The sequence below is a fragment of the Microchirus variegatus genome (assembly GCF_963457635.1).
Source record: "Microchirus variegatus genome assembly, chromosome: 11".
Lineage (NCBI taxonomy): Eukaryota > Metazoa > Chordata > Actinopteri > Pleuronectiformes > Soleidae > Microchirus > Microchirus variegatus.
Window position 1 is genome coordinate 15,840,675 of NC_139812.1, and position 17,317 is coordinate 15,857,991.

General features: G+C 41.1%; 1 protein-coding gene across 1 annotated transcript in view; it reads left to right on the top strand.

Annotated features, from left to right (window-relative positions):
• Window positions 1-17,317, top strand: part of macrod2 (mono-ADP ribosylhydrolase 2) — a 390,893-nt gene that overhangs the window by 66,514 nt on the left and 307,062 nt on the right. The window lies entirely within an intron of this gene.

Genomic DNA, 17,317 nt, shown 5'->3' on the forward strand with positions numbered 1-17,317 from the left:
CATTCAGTCATTGGTTTTTGTAGAAAACATAAATGAACGTATGATCCTGATCCGTGCTTTAGCTTGTTGACCTATCGCAGCCCGTTACTCTTACAGACCGTGTTTCTTTTCTATCGAGACACAAGAAAGAATGTATGCATATGAAAGACAACAGTGATCTACATCCCAACACAATGGCTGAGGGTGGAGCCCCTGAGCCTTTTCTAAGTCCGGTTCACTTGAAAGTTGACCTTTTGGTGTTTTACAAGTCTTGTGATTTAAAAAAAAAAAAGCAATCTCTGCTAGTTTAAAAACACACCCAGTCCAAAATTCAGCCAGTGATTACTGAATTAGTCGCATTGTTTAAAAGCACCAGTGAGGCACATTGTAATTGTTGTACTCATAGCTGTCACTCCATACTCCTTTCGAGGACCCCTTAAATTCATCCTGTTTACAATCCGAGTATGTTGTTTCTCTTTGTAAAAATAGAATTTCCTATATGCCAAAGTAAATGTAATTTTCCTCTCACAACACAATAGCTGTGTGTGTGCGTATATATACATGTAGCCATCCGTGAGACCTGCAGGCGGCTGCTGAGTGCTGTAAAACATGAAAAAGGTAATTTAGGAACAAAGGGCACTGCCATTTAACACTTGTACCCCATGACAAGGAGAAGATGGGAGAATTGAGAGGTTTCTAACTTGATTATAACTCCTAAGATGCTGTCTAATAACAATGCCCCCCCTTTCCTGGCGTTCTATCTAAACATGAGCTCTGAGTCCAGTATTACATTAGTAGTAGATTAGAGTCTGGGGAAAAGCACCAGATGTGACCTAACAACTTCTGAAATCCAGGAGTCGGACAAGAGAAAGAGGATGAATTTCAGTAATTGAGTTTTATAAAGTGGCATGATGATGGAAGGATATCTACTACCTATCTATCCGTTGGAATGAACTTTTAATGCTGCACTTAGTCAAACGGTTAGAAAAACCTTTTTCACCTCGTTTCAAAAAGTTCTGAAACGAAAATTGTTATGTAGCCTTGATTTCAGAGTTTGAATTCTTATCAGTACATTTTTAAAAAGAGCAATTGTGTCTGCAATTTCTGTCTTGTCACGAGAACTCGAGGAAAAAAAAGAATCTGCACTCGGACTGATTATCTTTTAGGCTTGTGTGACGGCAACAGTCTCTGTGAGTAGCTACATAAAGTCAACATTTGCAGTTTTTTTGTCTTCACATCTGCTACCTGCTGAACAATTTCATTTGGTCAGTAGAAAGGACAAAGGAGATGGACATTCATTTATTCAGTGATTAAAATATACTTAGAAAGAACTAAAGCATCACATACTGTGTAGTGGTATTATATTGTGGGTGATTTATCAGAAGTCTCATTTGAACAAAGCACATCGTGCTCACTATATGCGCAGCATAGGCAGGCCTCAATGCTTTGCTATGTTTCCCCTTTTTTCTTTTTCCACACTCATCGGATTTCAGCAGAGTGGCCCCTCTCTGTTTGCTACAAATGAGCATGTGTGAACCTTGTAGCCTCAACAGAGGCGGTTTGGGTATTAATAATAATATTTATTATTTTCATCAGGCATTAAAAAAAATATCTCATTCACTCCGTTTAATTTGTAAGCCCTCTTTATAACAGCAATTTATACCATTCAATTTTCTCTCACACACACACAAATGTCACCATGCTCTGTTCACATGCACACAATCATTTTGCCAACAGTTGGGGATAAGTTACTTGTTTTTTTTATGTTTGTTGTTCTAATGAGGTCCCACCAGTCAGCCAGAAGCATTGCAAAATGGGTTCTGCTTCATTTAATCTAAACTGGCAAAGTTAAATTGAGCATCCTGGAAAACTGTGTGTGTGTGTGTGTGTGTGTGGGTAGCCAGATATCTTTCAGTGCAAAAGTGTGGGAGGTTCACACAAAGCTGGACACTGATAGCCATTGTGGGCTCAACACGCATAAATGCACATCAGTCTGCAATAACATAGCTTAAGACTTTGTACCCCAATTCATAAACTCCACCAGAAAGACTTTGCAAAAAACAAATCTAATGAAAACAATCCCATGTCCGTCAAAAGTATTATAGAATACCATGACTTGTAGTTCTGTGAAATACAGAGTAATATTACATGGACTGCATTTAGTGGGGAAAGAGCTGTAGAAGTAGTAATGGCTGACTGCTAAATTATTCATGATCCCTGAAATTAATTTTGAACCACAGTAAAGCTCTCCATTGGGAAATCAGTGTTGTTTGTATCAGATGTTGATTATTTCTTTAAAAATACTTTTGATGATTTTATTGGATGAAATTGTGGATTTGTTTTTCTTTATTTATTTTGTACTGAGGATGTCTTCATTCTCGTCACTTGGCAAGTTTGTTGATTAAAAAAAAACACACTCAAAAAAGACTAGAAAAAGGTCATTCGTTTTCAGTTAGTATGCTCCTGCAATTAAGTGAGCATTGATTTCTGTGTTTCATGATCATCCACTTTTAAATTTGACTTTTCATCATATTTGTGTGCAACAAAGACTTGTGTCTGTTATTCATTAAGTTGCATTTGAGAGCGTTGGGCAGTGGCCTGCTGTGGAGCTGAGATACAACGCAGCGTTCCTGCTCTGAGCTGACATCACATGACACATTATAATAAAAAACAATCTCTGCTCTTCTCACAGATTTGTTGCCTCCTGGTGTTGCCTTTAGATGGGCTGAGCAGATGATACTTTTGCTGACCCATTAATAACAGAGAGAGGCCCAGGACAGACGGGGGTCTCTCCTTTTGTAACAACAGCCTGAAAGGATAGATCTGCTGCAGCTGCAGTGGTTTTTTCCCCACATGGGGGTGGTAGGCACTAGTTTTTCCTGAGTCATATTGTTTGCAAAGGTTTTTTTTTTCTCCTGCAGTGTTTGTGCTTTGCAGCCATGTTTACTCCTTTTACTTTCATGAAACTAATGAAAAAAATTAAAAATAAGACCCCAAAAGGTGCTTGTGGACTGTGGTTGAATAAATAATAAATGATGATGAATCAGGCCTTCTCTTAATACAGTCTTAGAAGTTATAAATGCCTTATTATTTGACTGTCAATACTATGTTTTGAATGTCATTGTAATCCATTTTTTCGTGTGTTTTACTTAAGGGTTTTTGCTCATGGAACATTCTGTCTGTAGTGACCTGGTTAGTTGTTAATATGCAGTGTGAATTCCCTGTGAAAGCAATTGACTGGGGACTTTAGCCTCAGGCACTCATCAGTGAAGACAATTAGGTCTGTCTGCATGTCATGTTTTAAAGGGCTATTTATTTTTGTGTGTCTCTTGCAAAGTTAACAGCATTACCATCATAAAGTAGCAAGCACTGGGCATGTACTGAAATCGGGCTGTAGCTTTTATTCGATATATACAGTATATCTTTGTGCCTCTCTCTTTGTATGAAGTCGAGGTGACCTTATCATTTCATGGCATGTTAAATTGGATTATCAACTGTCCCTGCCACACTATTGCCAATAAGACACGCAGCTTAAAAACAGTGAGAATTGAAAGCCCCCTACTTTTGTGATCTAAAGGCATTTCAGGATTGGAACGAGGTAGACGACTATAGCTGTTAAATTGGGTGGAGATTTTGCTGGATGGTCATTTGAGCAGAATGTATCTCACTATAAACGCCTGTTGTTGTTGTTATTATTTATTTATTTTGATTATTAGGACATTCATAACAGTCATAACTGCAAATGTCAGCTGTTTTGCTTGGAGGCGTTGCTGTAATGACGGTCAGTCTGCAGCGTGCTTCTTGTGCGTAATGAAACTTGAATTGTTTTTTTTCTTTTCAAATGCATTATTATTATTATTATTCTGTGCATTTTCTCGAGGACATGCGTGGCTTGCACCGCGACAGCACACGCAGCGTGTGCGATGCTCCGTGTCTGAAATGTGTGTTGGTGCAGTTCGACAGTTCGACACAGTAGATTTCAGTGTAATAGGACGTGAACAGGAGCTGCCTGGTCTCGTCCTGGCGCTGACGCCGGGGATGCTTTGAGCTGAGTTTCTCCAGCTGCCCCTTCATGTCCAACTCCGCGGGATCTGTGCTGCAATTTCAGCCGCACGACGGGGAGTCTCTCTGTGGCTGCGACAGCGAGTCTAAATCACACTGTCCCTTTTTTAATCCTATCAAGTTTACGCATTTACCACTTTTTTTCCCAGGGAAATTATAATCTGCATTAATTAAAGAAAAGGTAGAGGTTTTAGACGTTTCTGTTCTCCGAGAGTTTTGCGCATATTTTTTTTTTTGAAGTCGAGTGCGAGGGGGGATGAAGCGTTTCTGCGTGTCGCAACAGGAGCCTCATCTCTCTCTCTGGAAGAAAAACGTGAGAACGGGGAACAGATCTGCTGTTAATGGTTTCACAAGCAATTGAGAGACGTCGTGTCGCAGGATCGAAGGAGCAAGTTGAAGACACGAGAGGAGCTTGTGATGACGGGACAGACGAAGTGTCTCAAAGTCTGATTTTATTTATTTTTTATTTTTTCGATCGGCAGGAACGAACTCAAGGAAGAGTTACATCTAAAAGGAACGCGCGTTTTGATTTTTTGATTTAATTATTGTTACGTAAACCATCAATGAGCCTGGGCGAAAACCACCTCTAAAAAAATCCTATATTTTTTTCCTCTGGGTTCAGTTAAAAAAAAATAAATAAATAAAATAAATGAGGTGCTGGAATTGGTTAGACTTGAGCTCACGAGTAATCCACGACTCCGCCAAAGAGAATATATCCATAAAGAAGATGGAAAAGACGCATTCCCAGCAGGACTGTCCCTGCTAAAAAAAAAAAAAAACACTTACCTCAATAACCAATCAAAATAAGGAAAGTAACAGGTATCCTCTTAAAGTGGGGGGGTTCACAAAAGTTATAATCCAGTCCAGGCTATGAGTAGTAAAATAAGATCCCCCAAAAAAAGTGCTCCTCTCTCTCACTCACTCTCTTACTCAGTGAAGGCTGGAGCTATTTAGAGTTTACGTGTAGCAGCACTGCTGTGTGTGCTGGTGCCCCCTCACACACACACAAACACACACACACATACACGTATACACACTCACAATCTGAAGGCTGCGCAGGGACAGAGATGCACGGGTGGATCTCAATACAAATGTTGAGTTGTGTTTGTCCCTAGCTTTGCTTCAATAGAGCACTGATGTCATCTGGAGGAGGAGTCTCTCTCTCTCTCTCTCTCTCTCTCTCTCTCTCTCTCTCTCTCTCTCTCTCTCTCTCTCTCTCTCTCTCTCTCTCTGTGTGTGTTTGGGAAATGCACGGTGAAGATGCAGTGTTGACTGGATACACTAGGGGGAGTAGAGTTCTCACACCCTTGTCATATGTGAGCACTTGGGAGGAGTGAGTGATTGGAAAGCAATGCTCCCTGGCAGAATTGGAGGGAAAAAAGTGGAAATGTTCCCTTTTATTTGTGCTGGTGGTGAGAAGAGGAGATGCACAGAAACCCCTTCAATTCTCATGTGTGTTACACAGGGATTGTGGGATTGATTTGATCAATCATTATTTCCACATTTGTTTGAAACGTGTGTCAGGATCAATTGTCATTTGGACTGTATGACTTCATGAGTTGCCAGTTATTTCTGTTACTTGTTGTTGTTATTGAAGCAGAATATATTTAGTTGCTTTATTTTGCCACAGAGAAAGACCAAACATTTTTTATTTGTTTTTTTTTTATTATATGGAGAAAAAATAGTTTCCCACACAATTTAACCGTTTTCTCAATCATGGTTCATAAGGAACATCCATCCATCCATTTTCTACTGCTTTATTCTCCACAGGAGTGTCGTGAGGGGTGCTGAGCCAATCCCAGCTGACATAGGGCAATAGGCAGGGACCCTGGACAGTTTGCCAGTCCATTGCAGGGCCACATATAGAGAGACATACAACCATTCAACCATTAACTCTCACACCTACGGTCAATTTAGAGTCCTCATATTGCATGTTTTTGGACTGTGGGAGGAAGCCGGAGAACCCTTGCTGCAAAGGCAAGAGTGCTCACCACCACATCAACCGTGTGGCCTCATAAGGAACATATTTTCTGAAATCAAGTCATGAGATTTATTTACAATGTCTTCAGAGCTCAATATTTTGAGTTTGGATCATGCACAAAGTGCCACCTTAAGCCTGACTGAATGCACACATGCAATGGTAATTTGACTCCCAATCCCATAATTTGTGTTAGTCGGAGTACAGTTTGAGTCATACTTGCAAAGTCTGGTTTTAGTCTAACACGGTAATTATTAATTGTTACCATCATGTAAACATAAATACTGTGATGTGCGTGAACTGAACGGACTTTTCCCCCTCCAATCCCTCATGTTTTCATGTCTGTAAATGAGGGGGTGTGTTTGCTCCCCTCTAGGCCCAAAGCAGCAGTGAGTCACACCGTTAGTCAAACAGTTGTACAGCAGAGCTAACCCCCAGCCAACAATCAGTGTGTTTCCATGCACATCAAGTTCGCCCCTGTCCCAGTGTAAAAAGCAGTAGTGGGGAATTAATTCATTGACTCAATTGCGTCTGCTTCCGCTCTGCTAGGGGGCAAAATGCTCCCTTTGAACTCGCTTGTATTAGGTTTAGCATGCGGCTAGTTGTTAGCATGTTCAGCACCAGTCTTTCTGCAATCCATGTGATTAACCATATTGGTAACACTTTAGATTAGGGAACACATATTCACCATTAACTAGGTGCTTACTAATGTGCAAACAAGTAACAAACTAGCGCTTTATTAGTAATCATTAAGCACATATAAACACCTACATAACCATATTCTACCTATATTACAACATTAATTAAGATTTTTCCTACATAAGGTGTCAATTTTTACCACATAAGTCCAGATTTAGTCAGACTAACACACAAAATATTGTTTTGCCTATTATTCTATTGCCTTGCAAATGTACTGAGTCTCCTACTCTGCATCATTTCTAGTGTCTGTCAGGATGGGCATTTTGAGCCAAAATGCTATTTGAATATTTGGCTGTATTTATTTATTTAGGCTTCTTTCTCTCTAATTGTCACCACAGAGGATCACCTGCTTTCACCTGTGATCTGCACATTTGATTTGGCATGGAAAATGTATTGTATTTATTGTATTTTTTTTTTTTATGCCAGATACCTTTCCTGATGCAGCCCTTCCATTTATCTGGGCTCAGGACCAGCACTGGGAGTACACTGGATGTGCATTGCTGGGGTCAATTTAGACTGTCAAATTAACCCAATCAATGGGGAGCAATGGGGATTGGGTACCTTGCCCAGAGGTACCCCAGCCCATGAACCATCGTGTCTGCCTTCACTGAGGATAGTTATCTACCGCAACATCATAATGTTTTCTGTGTGGTACGAGAGAGCAGCTCTACTGCAATGAGTGTTGAAAATTAAAAAAGGCAAAACGAATTGCGCCAATAAACAATATGGCATTACAGACAATATTTTCACTCTGAAAATAAGTGAATGGACAAGTCAGACTTTGTAATATACTGCAAATGACACCCACTAACATGGACTGATAGCTATAATTTAGCATGTTTACTCATGTGTGTAACCCCCTGACATGCAAACAATAACACAACATTTTTTTTATTCATTCTCCATATCTCTTGTTATACTCTGTTCTGTTGTTGTCTGAGCTCATGAGCTGATGTGGCCCTTTACTCCTAGCAGTTGTTCTGGTCTCATTAGAGTGGTGGGCACTACAGTGGAGTGACTGTCTAAGTATTTGACCACAGCTGACATCTCATGTCCTGTTAGTTTGCCAGGACAGAATGTGGTCCAACTCCACCGCATTGTTAAACCATGATTGTCATCTTAACTGGAGTGCCTAATTGAACAGGCGCTTAAGCCTGCCGCATCTGCCAAAACTGCTTAGACCTCCAGTGGAGTTTTTCCGATTTGTTTGCTTTCCAGCTGGAGTACCTCTCACTTTTGTTCCGAATGCAATGGGATGCCTGGAGAACTGCAAATTGTCTTTCTTTCTTCTTCTTTCTTCTTTCATTTAAGACAAAATGGTAACAAGTAACATTTATTTTGTGACAAGTTTTCAAAGGTTTACTGTTTTGTTAGTTGGTTAATGAGCTTGACTATCTTATCATATTAGTCCAGGTGTTGTGTGCAAAAGTCTGCAAGGTGAGAAAAGGTCAGACTCGGACATCCTGACTTGATCCTTGTCTTACCTCCAGAGAAATAGAGAAGAGAAACCTGTGTCTGACCTCAGTGTGGCTTCCTCTCCTAAATCAACTGCAGACACATCTGTCAGCAGCTGCTGATTGACCCCCTCTCAGACATACAAAGAGCCCCACTGGAGGACAACGGTGTTAGGTTTCTGTTATCTCAAGACCAGGGAAAATCTGTTGCCTTCTTCATCTTTTTGTTAAATGGGAAAGGTGCTCTCCAGTCTGTTTGGCCAATTTCACTGTGACAACAGACAGGTTGTTTCCTACTCTGTTGTGTGTGTTTGCAAAGAGGGACAGCATAGCTAAGTATATTAAGCCACTTGATTTAGTTAAGTGCTAGCTAAAGAGCATGTTGCGTCTGGCGGCAACAGGACAACTGTTAAGTGTACACTTGGTTTTGTTCTGTATCCGAGTGGCCCATGGCCATTGTTTGACTCGTAACAGACATTTGACCAGATTATTGATTTACTTACTTCGCTCTTGCTGTGGTCAACAAATACTAGCCGTTGGCAGATTGTGGTGCCCTACTTTCTGGACCGTTTCCCAAAAATCATTTTGATTGGTGCTTTGAAAGCTAGGTGTTGCAGATATTAGTTTATCTCCTCCAATGTTTTTTTCCGTTTATGTGTCTCTTAAGCTTTGTGTGCATGTGATGAAAAGAGGTGATGTACAATAGGCCCCAAAACTGCTCAGGGGCACACAGGGGAAAAATGGAGACTGATTTGGGCTCATGTCTCCTACTTTGCTCTGACTGGAATTCATTATTGATAGACTTTCCTTGTTCTTAACTAATGCCAAATTAAAGGGAACATGCAAAAGGCTGCTGCCAAAACCCCGCTTTGTTTTTCATTAACCGTCTGCTTTATTTGCATATTCATCCTCTACAGGCAATCAGCAGCAATCTTTGCTGTGGGCCTTTCATCTCTGTTCTGCCATCCTGACGGGCAGCTTTTCAGTATCACAACAGTTAAAGTGGGATTTGTGGATGAGAGGTGCTGTTGGTATGCTAGACTATTCACATGTTTGATTTGCAGAGGATGTAATCCGTGTGACAGGGAAGGAGAAGGCTTTATGGAAAAATATAAATCAGTCAATGGGTAAATATGTTGACGGATGATGGATTTCATTAGTATGGGTTTGTATAAATGTAAATGTAGGCATCGTGGTATTGCCTAAATTGGAAAGCATTAATCGAAGGATCTTTCACGCATATGAATGCCGATGTCAGTTGCACGATGCTGAGTCTTGTTAAAGGCATAGTGGCTATTACGCAATGCAGTAAAGAACTAGTCTTTTCTAATGCAGATACCAGATGTTTAGGAATCGGTTGACCTATTCGTTTCTTGGGACTAGGATGCAGTACAGAGAAAGAAAAGCGCCAACAACAACAAGGATTAAAGGGGCCAACATCCTGCTGCCTCAGCAAACCCAGAATCCTTGGTTAGTCGTCAGTTTGGCCATGTGTTTGTGGAAGAATGACAGGCAATGTGAATAGCTCAGTCGGTGTTTTTTCCTCTTTGTCTTTTGTTTTTTTGGGTTGTTTTTGTGATGTCTGTAGAGACAGAGGAACCCAGGGATGACTGAGTTGCATACAGAGGTACAGGAGGGGGTGCAAGCTGACTTGTCAACCCTTAGGACCTCCCATAGGTTAATGACCCCCCGAACACAATGCTCTGTGATCAGATTAGAGAGAACACTCTCCCCCCACTGCACTAATCAGCACAATAAAGGAGATACAATTACCATACAGCATTTCACAGTCCAGCATACATTTCTAATGTAGCTAATTTAAGACAATCTCTCTCGCTTTGTAACTGGTTTACTATTCCTGCACTAAATCTGTAATTAGCCAATTAAGCAACTTTTCACCACCCTTATTTAAATGGCAACATTTATCTTGACAATAGACTCTACACATTTGTGTAAATGTCTGCAGAACCTCAGCGACGAACATGTACCTTTTCTGCTCTTTAACTAAGCAACACAATGCGTTTAGCACTCAGTGTATGCGTGAATTTAGCACTCGAGTCACTTCAGATTAGACGTTTGAAAGTCTTATGAATGGCTCAGTCAGGGTTTTGAGGAGAGGAAGTCTGTGTTAATGTTATCTTGTAAAACAAACCAAGTCTCAGTGAGATAAGATATTTTATACAATACCTCAAGGTCTGTAATGGCCCTTGGTTGATTGGAACACACAGAATTTTGGGTAAACAGAAGGCGGACTACTGGAAGAGGAGGTTTCTCGTCACAGACATGCCATCACCATGATCAAAGTGTTCACTTATCTGTGCTAAAGTCTAAGTCCGACTTTGTTTTTGCTATGTTCTTGATGACTTTGTTTACTCTCAGGGGTCATATCTAAAATTATCCCCTTTAAGTAATTTCGCAACTCTTTGTTTGTTCCGTTCTTGAAAACAGCAAATAGCTGCTCACAAAGTAGAAAAGCAACATGTGATTTGTGTTCATGTGCTTTAGGGCCAACTGGGCACCCTAGGTGCTCTAAACTCAGAGCCAGTTCTTCAATCATTTACTTTCTCATTAGATGTGTGAAAGCATGCACTCATAGATGGTTGTCTGGAGTGATATAACCCAGTTGCCATTATTATGCTGTTATCTGTCAAAGCTGGGTCGAGTTTTGTCGACATGTTGCCATTGCGGGAGTCTTCGGTTTAAACTATTTTTGAAAAGTGGTGGAACTGGAGCCACTTAGTTGGCATTAAACTCCACCTGAAGGTGTTTTAGGTAACACCTCCAACCATCCCAAAAACAGGAGGGTGTCTACACCTCACAGACTGACAGTAGTGCTTCAGCTCAGACTGTTAAGGCTTTGGTTATTGGATATCTTATTTCTCTGCAGCTGGGAGCCACATTCAAAGGAAACCTTTAGAAAGTGATGATTGGGGAATAAAAGACGGGTCGAGATGAGGTGACAGTTGTGACTTAACTGAAAGAATTGTTCATGTCCTGCTCACCCATCTATTAGCACAAGAGTGTAAAGTGCTTGTGGTGGACTTGTGAGTGACACGTTTGAGGTTAAACTAGATGTAATAAGAGTAGACCCTCTTTCTCCCACTCAGTTGCTGGGATCTTTTTGAGGTTAACCTTTGGAAAGAAGAGGTATGTGTAGGTGTGTGTTACTCCAGTGGTAATGGTGACGAGGTAGGGACGAATTTCAGTGTGAATAGGGAGTGTTTACCTTTGTCCTATCTACTTTCATAGGTACATAAAATTACAGAAACTACAAAAACATTCGATTTGTTATAAATATAACATTTAAAATGTAGTTTAACACCTTAAAGACAACCGTGACAAAAAAAAACCACACCTCTAAAATGCATTAAACCCCCTTGGAGGAAAACCCTGGGGGAAAAGATCACAGGAGGACTGAGGTGCCAGTGGCACAGCATGACAAAAAGCAGACCACTGAGTGTACTTGGATAAACATAGCTGTAGCATTTTGCTACTTACCTGCATCATTATCATCAGCATTTATATTTTTTTCTGCTTATGAATATAGAACATGTTTTCACAAGTGGAAATTCTGCTGTCTTTGAAGTATGTCTCTGCTAACAGAGGCAGAAGTAGAAAAAGACATTTATGGCGTATTTTAAGCTCTGTGCCCAGGAGCAGTGCTCCTCTTCTTACAGATCATAGTCCAGAAATATACCTTTCTATGCTCCCACAAACGGCCAATAAAGAGTAAGCTGTTGTATTTCACAAGGCAGTAAGAACTCCTTAAAGTTGACCCATCAAAGACTGTTGAGGAAGTCAACGAGCAAATCACCAATAGAGAGACGGGTAGATGTGTTGGGTAAATAGACGTATTGTCATTACAAGTAACATCAGTCACAGAAGTTATTACAGAGATGTGAATTCATACATGGTGATAAGGAAAGACACCGGGGGCAGGAGCTGTCAGACTTTAGCAGCGGTTGATATTGTCGCAGTCTTGGTGTGAAAATAGCTGCAATTTGAAATAGTGTCTTTTCTCGAGAGAGTGTTATTTGTGAGTCGTCTTTCCGTTGATTGAATTGTGTCTGCTTGCATTAAGTTTCCTCATAACATCGCTTATAGGCTCTCAAAAATGCATCATTCTCTTTGCTGAAGTCATTGTTAATGCAGAAAATGCCAGCATCTCCGATTTGGAGACGTTCATTCATGTGACTGTGTCATTTGCGAAAGCTATTCTTTCTATACCCAACCAAGCGATTTATAACACTCATTTCCTCGTCCTTTTTTGCGAGCATGTGACCTGATAATGTTTTTTTCATAGCTGCACACTGTCTTCTTTATTTTTTCAAGTGTCCTACGTCCTCTAAACCACAGCAGTGGAGATTATGTCTCGCTTGCTGCAGTGCTGCATTTTTTCACTGTAGTCTTCTTGTTGCAAAATGGTTTGCGTTTAATTCGTTGTGATATAACTATCTCTCTGCTGCTCCAGTGACCCAATTTCCCCACTGTGATCATTAAAAATTCATTATCATCATCATCATCATCATCAGCATCTTCTCTCTTATTCATGACTATCACCTGTGATTCTGCCTCGAGACGCCTTTGATTGTTCGCCGACACAAACCCAACGAATTTTGAGATAAATGTCCTTTTTTTGCACAGTTGTTACCAGTTCAGTCAAAACTCTGCTTAATACATTAAAGTTCAGTATACCCTGGAGCTGCAGCCGCCCCCAGCTCTCTCAGGATCGAGAAACCCCAGAGGAGGCTCCATTTAACCCCGAAGGATTAGACCTCATGCCTACTTTAGCATTGGTAAAAGGGAAAACGTCTCAGCACATGAGTCAATAGGGACTCAGGGCTGCTCTACTGGATTCCCACACAAAAACAGACTAAGAATAAAAAAAGAGAAGCTTCACTTCTCAATTGAACAGGGCTACATGTTTACTCAGCCTTCTTTACCATTGGCCCTTCTGCTGACTTCACAGTACACAGCAGACCAAACATATGAGGCTGTAATCTCAACAATATATTCAAAGCAAGTACCTGCAGCTTTCCTTGAATACGTTGTCTGCATCAGTCCCTCCACTTAAAACGGAAGGAAGAATTTGTGTGTACTCTTTTTTTTTTTTTAATAACAGCAGAGAATGGAAATTGTCATATTGTAGTTGTGCATGTGCGTCTTCCCCTGGCCTTCTTTAATTCAATGAGGCTGCCTGACTGCTCTCTGCTTGGAAAAAGTGCATAAAGAAGTGGTGCTTCTTTATGAGCTTGTATTTTGTCCTTTCTCGGGGTCTCCTCGCATGCCTTTGTTGTATCACAGAACATGGTTGTCCCTGTGTTATTCCCCTGTATTGCTGGTGAGGATTTGTGTAGAACAGCGTGGACAGTGTGGACAGAAGGTCCAGTGCGATGCTGGAGAGTGCAGCCTCTCTCACAGTGCTCTCTGGCAGAATCAAGCCTCCGTCTGTTGACTTAAGTCCTCGGTTGACATTCCCTTGTGTTTGTCAAAGGTTTCATCATGGCTCCGTTCAAACAAGTGCCAGCAACTGATAAAACACATGGTCCCACTAACCCAGACACACACACACACACTTGGACATACTTTGATTTGACTTCATAGCAACAGGTGATGACCCAAAATGGAGTCTGTAGCAGCTGCATTTTGTGTTTCCAGGACATTTCTTGTAAAATTGACATTGGACTTTTAAATTCAAGTGAATTAACAGCTGCTCATAATATAGAACGATAATCTGTCCCCAGCAGTTTCTCCTACTGCCAGAAAAAATGAGCTAGATGTTTTTACGTGTTAATTTGATCCGTCCTGGCGAGCACTGAAGTAAAATATCAGAGGGACTGGTAATAACTTCAAGGAGGGGGGGAAAACAGCTGCACTTTAGGTTTGGCTCTGTTACTCTGCCTGTACATTTTTCCCTGTCTGTGTTGAAGTGTTGGAAACCAAGCAACAGGAACTTATCTGACAGTGAAGCAGGGAGAGTGTCCTCTCCTGGTGTGGATTGCAGTCTGTCTAGTGAGAATGAGGATCTGCCATATTTCACGCCTGCAGTGGTGCCTCAGAGGTGTAGTGGGAGGAGCAGGGAGTGCAGCGTGCTGGGTCGGTAGCTATTGGGGTGTGTAGGCCATGTGTGACGTCATAGCCGCAGACGGGGAAAGTGTTATAGATAAGAAGCAAGGGTTTTAGAAACCAGGTGCAATCCACACCTGCGTGTTTGCCTTCCACCTCGCTTAATTAGAGTTCAGCATCCTCTTAATAAATATTCTTGCTCTTGTCTCTGCTGTGATTGTGTGCATGTGTGTGGGGGAGCCAATGGGCTCAATTGGGAATTATCTGTTACTCTCTGGAGAATGCTTCTCTTCCTTCCTCTCTGTGCATACTCACTTCTGAATTAACATAGCTCATTGCTGTTCTCCTGATCCAGGGCTCTTGAGCGCGACCGAAAAACTTTGGAGTGTGACAATCCTTTTTTTTCCTTCGGTAGCACGGTGTTTCCAGAGTTTTCCGCACATTAATCACTGCATGGCGACAGAATTAGCACTGAATGTCACGCACAGACACACACCAACAGCTGATTTGTCGGCCCCTTCTCTCCACACAAAGCATGTAAGTGGTGGTGACTGACAATACTTACTAGAGTATAGCCGTTGTATTCACTACATAGTATAGTGGTTTCATATTTTCAATAGAATAACTCAGTAATTATTGAATAAAGTCTGCTTCGCTACTAATTTAGTTTATCATAGTTTGTCTGCCACCCAATAAGCCACATACCAATGACAAATCCATCAGGACTTTCCACCAGTGATGTCCCCAGTTAATGTGTTTGTGTGTATGCACTAGAGCATGGATACCCGGCCTGACCCGCCAGATCCTTTCAGGTCCCAATGGAACAAAAATCCAACAATTATTGACACGTTCGGGCTGGGTTTCTGTCACATCAATTGACATGGCAATTTCAGTTTCTTTTAGTTAAAGGTCCCATATTATGCAAAATCATCTTTTAAATCATATTAATACTTATATTTGGGACTCTAGAGGCCCTACAAGTCGCCAAAGTGTGAAAAAAGATGACTTGCTCATGCTTTTGTGGTCCTCAACTCAATGTTGACTTCCGCGCTCACTGGGACGTAAAACGAAGCTAAATTCCTGGAATTGTTGTCTCGCGGAGCTCCCCTTTGTCAGTAAAACACGCGAGAGTGCTGGCGAGGGCAACGGTATCCGAAAACTGGAAGTCCGCGAAATTCTTGGCTCCACAACGCAGCACAGAGTCCTACACAAACTTCCAGCCTCAGAGGATTTATCTGTCCAGTGTATACATGTTATATATCAAGGCAATGTGCCCGCTAGAGCCTGCAAATGATCACTTTTCCAAATGCGAACTGCGGTTAGCTCCCAGCAGCCTCTGTGGCTGATGTAATTTATTGTCCCTTGAAAGTTTCGTTTGACTTTTTTTTATTTATTTTTTTTTAACATAAAAGAGGTACTACTAAGCAGAGCGTTCTGAACTGCTATGGTGCTTCATCCTCATGATATTTTGACCAAAGCATGTCACAGACATGTTCATTAGGACACCGGGGAACTAGTTTAACTTGGAGAAATAGGATATAATATATGACCTTTAAACTTAGAGAAAAATATGGTTATACATTTCCCTAAGAATTCCCTATGACAAGTAAAAATGAGTAGAAACTAAAAACTAACTGACTTACTTACTATTTACAACAGGTCAGTGAACGTAACACACAGGCTTTTGAAGCCATCCACACAACAACTCAAAATAAACCTTGATGGTTGGATTATGTCAGTAGTTATTAGTGGTTATAATTAAATTAAAGTTCATAAAAGATTTTTATGAATGTTTGATGTATTTATCATTCATTTTTCCTCATACTTCTTGTTAAAACCCTGTGTAATTTCACTCTATGTTGAGTAGGTAAATAATACCTGAAATAAGTAAGTTAGAGTTGCATCCTGGGACTGTTTGCTGTACCAGCAGGAGATTCTTAATGCAGAAGTGAAAGTGCAGGGAGATTATTTTCCGTCACTGGGTTGGCGGGGCTCAGTCACATCCTTTTGTCAGATCTGAATTTACATGCAGCATAAGTAATAGAAGAGTCACTCATTCTTGTCCTCACCTTCATGTAACAGCAGTCTATATGCTGTGCACTCATCTGCTGGGATATAATTGGAGCCAAGGCTGTTGAACCCCTGCTTGTTCCTCAACAAAGTTATATAGTATACTACATAGAAACACAATATGTGATTTTTCTCATAGTCTTGACAGACATATGACGCATCTCACATATCCAGCAGTCAGTTTTCCTGTGTCACTCAATCGGTGTCTATTATTGTGAGACTGACTGCAGGGATGCAAGTGTCAACCATCAGTTTATGCCACACAAGGTCTGATAGGTGTTGTGCTCATGCTGTCAGTTCTCTACAACAAATGTAAAGCACTTCTTGACTTTAAATTCAGTAACGGCAGCATGATGTTATTGAGTCAAATAAGTTTTTTCCCTCCACCCTCAACCACCGATTGCCGCCACTACCACCCACATCACATTGGCGGCTGACCTTACACCCGCCATGTTTAACAAACTCTCTGCCTCTGTTCGTTGAGCCATGTTTCTATGGTGACCAAGCTGAGTCAACCTAGACAGAATGGTCAGGGATCCTCACAGGGCCTCACTGGCCAAGCTTAAGTCCATGGTTTCACAGTATAGTCATATTGCACACGGTATTCATGTCCTGTAGATGAAAACATTGCGGCCTTTTAGCAGCAGCAGACACTTTTAGATGTCCTTGTGCTTTTCAGTGCTTTTTGAAGCCCAACATGATCAGTGCTGTTGTGAGAGAAAGAACAGCGTCAGCCGGTTGTGTGGTTACGGCTCACTAAATGAACGTTTACCAAAGTATTTTTTTTAATATGGCTACTTTTTTTCTGTACACCAGGGCAGCTCCCAGTGTCAAATGATGTGCTGGGGAGTCAGGGAAACACGCCATCTCTGAAAGACAGTTCTGAACATGGACAGTCATGTTTACACTGCTCACTTATATTTCTGTAAGTGTATCTTTTGTAGCTTCCATCATGTATGTCTGCATCATGTTTGAAAAAGTCCCTGAGGCTGTTTTGTAAAAGTCATGC